The following is a 2,564-nucleotide window of genomic DNA, read 5'->3' as shown; positions in this document are numbered from 1 at the left end:
CTTTCTCTACTTTCTCCATCCCCTGCATTATCTTGTAAACCTCTATCGTGTCACCCCGCAGTCGACGTTTCTCCAAGCTAAAGAGTCCCAAGCGTTTCAACCTTTCTTCATAGGGAAAGTGTTCCTAGTCCTAGTTGTATAGACAATGTACATCAAGTCACAGCAGATTATACAATAAATAACAGATTTGGAATTGCAATTAAGGAATGACTTCATGAAATACTACTTCTGCTTGGTAGAGTCAAGAAAAGAATCAATGCGATGCATTAAACTGCAAACAGAACAGCCCCCACGTGGAAAGCTACCTACTGGTCTGTCCCTGCCATCCACTCCCATCTGTCTCGTTTGAATGGATTTTAATCTGCTGTTAACTAAAACATACTTCAAGTTCTTAGATCTCCTATATGTAAAAAGGGGAGGAGGGCACCATCTGGGAACCTTGATGAGGAGATGCCAGTGTTTCATAATAATTTCCTTTACCTGTCTTGACCTCCCATCAAATGTCAAGGGGATAATTAGTCTCTCAGTTTGACTTTGCCTAGTTTTAGGGGCCAATAAGGATGACCTGCAGGTATTTTTTGCTTTGTGATAAGCTTGTTTAACTATTCTGGAGGAGTAACCTCTCTCCCTAAACTGTCTCATCAATAAAGAAGCCTGTTTAACAAAATCAGAGTATTGGCTGCAATTCCTTCTCAGTCTCCGCATTTGAGAGTATGGTAGATTCTTCTTTAAATGTTGGGGGTGGGAACTGTCACTGACAAGTAAGGAATTATCATCAGTTGGTTTTCTATAAGTGTCAGTCTCGATCACATTGCCCACTCACTTCACTACCACATCCAGAAAATTAATGGTATTTTTTATCACAATTCATCCGAAATTTAATACTATCGTGTACACTATTGATGAATTGTTGGAATTCAACCAGTAGTTGTTCGGAGCCTCTCCAGATTAAAAATATATCATCCAAAAATCTTTTATACATAATGATGTTGTTTACAAAAATATTCTCATTCAGGATATACTTGTTTTCACAATTGTTCATAAACAAATTTGCCAACTCTGGTGCAAATTTACAGCCCATAGAGGTCATAGATATTTGCAAAAAAAACCCTTATTTTGGAATTGAAATTAGTTTCTCTTTAAACATATCTCAGTTATTTGGCATAGGAATGCAGCAGGAAGGTTAGTTGGATCCTCTCTCCCATCAAGTGTTATCTGCAGTACCTCCAAGGCCCCACCCTGAGGTATATTAGTAAATAATAATAATAATAATAATACATTTTATTTATATCCCGCCCTCCCTGCCGAAGCAGGCTCAGGGCGGCTCACAACACGTTAGTTCAATATACAATAAAACCGTACAATTCAGTAATTATTACATCATAGAACCATCATTTAAAACATTTCAATTTAAAACTAACATTTTAACATTTCTGGTGCTATTTCCAATTTGATAGTAGTTACAATGGCGGATATATCTACAGCGAATCTATCATTGGCTCAATAATCAAGTGAAGGCCATCTTAAAAAAGAGCAGTCTTGCAGGCCCTGCGGAATTGCTCAAGACTCCGCAGGGCCTGCACTTCGTCTGGAAGTTGATTCCACAGGTGTGGAGCTGCAATGGAGGAAGCCCGTTCGCTGGCCGACCATGATTCGCTCGTCCAATGGAGCGGAAGTGCAATCTACTTTCTGGACCCAGTGTGCGATAGCCCCCTCCCCAACTGGAGAAACTCTGTGTTACTAAGGTCAAGGTGCCAAGCTTGCCCCCCCCCCGAATATCAAGACTTACACCAAGTGTTTGATGCTCAAGAGGCAGATGAACTGCCCCCTCACCGAGACACTGACTGTGCTAGTGAGCTGGTAGAGGGGGAGCCACTGCCCAAAGCCAAGTTATACTTGATGAGCCCAGGGGGGAGGGAAGAGCTGCAGAGGTTCCTGGAACTTAGCCTGCGCAGGGGGTTCATACGACTCACCAAGTCCCCTCATGCTGCTCCGGTACTCTTCAGGAAGAAGACAGACGGCAGTTTAAGACTTTGCACTGATTTTCGCGGCTAGAACGCGATTTCCATGAGTAATGCGTACCCTCTCCCCCTTATATGAGACCTCCTAGGGCAAGTATCCCTGGGGAAAATCTTTACCAAGCTCGACCTCCGAGACGCGTACTTCCGGGTGCGCATTAAGGAGGGGGATGAGTGGAAGACTGCCTTTAATACCCCGCTAGGCCAATACGAGTACTTGGTCATGCCGTTTGGTCTCAAGGGGGCCCGGGAGTGTTCACAAACTTAATCGATGAAGTGTTACACAAATACCCGTATAAGGGAGTGGTCTGTTACCCGGATGATGTTTTGATATAGTCACAAGACCCACCTTCCCACGTACGCTTGGTGAGGGAAGCACTACAGACCCTGTATGAACACAAACTGTTTGCCAAACCGTCTAAGTGTGAATATCATAAAACGGAGCTCGATTTCCTCGGGTATCGCATCTCCACAGGGGAGTTGGGGATGGACCCAAACAAAATGCAGGCTGTAGTTGTCTGGGAACCGCCCTGAACCCGTAAACAA

This window comes from Heteronotia binoei, chromosome 17 (genome assembly GCF_032191835.1).
Source record: "Heteronotia binoei isolate CCM8104 ecotype False Entrance Well chromosome 17, APGP_CSIRO_Hbin_v1, whole genome shotgun sequence".
Lineage (NCBI taxonomy): Eukaryota > Metazoa > Chordata > Lepidosauria > Squamata > Gekkonidae > Heteronotia > Heteronotia binoei.
This window is presented reverse-complemented; position numbering follows the sequence as displayed.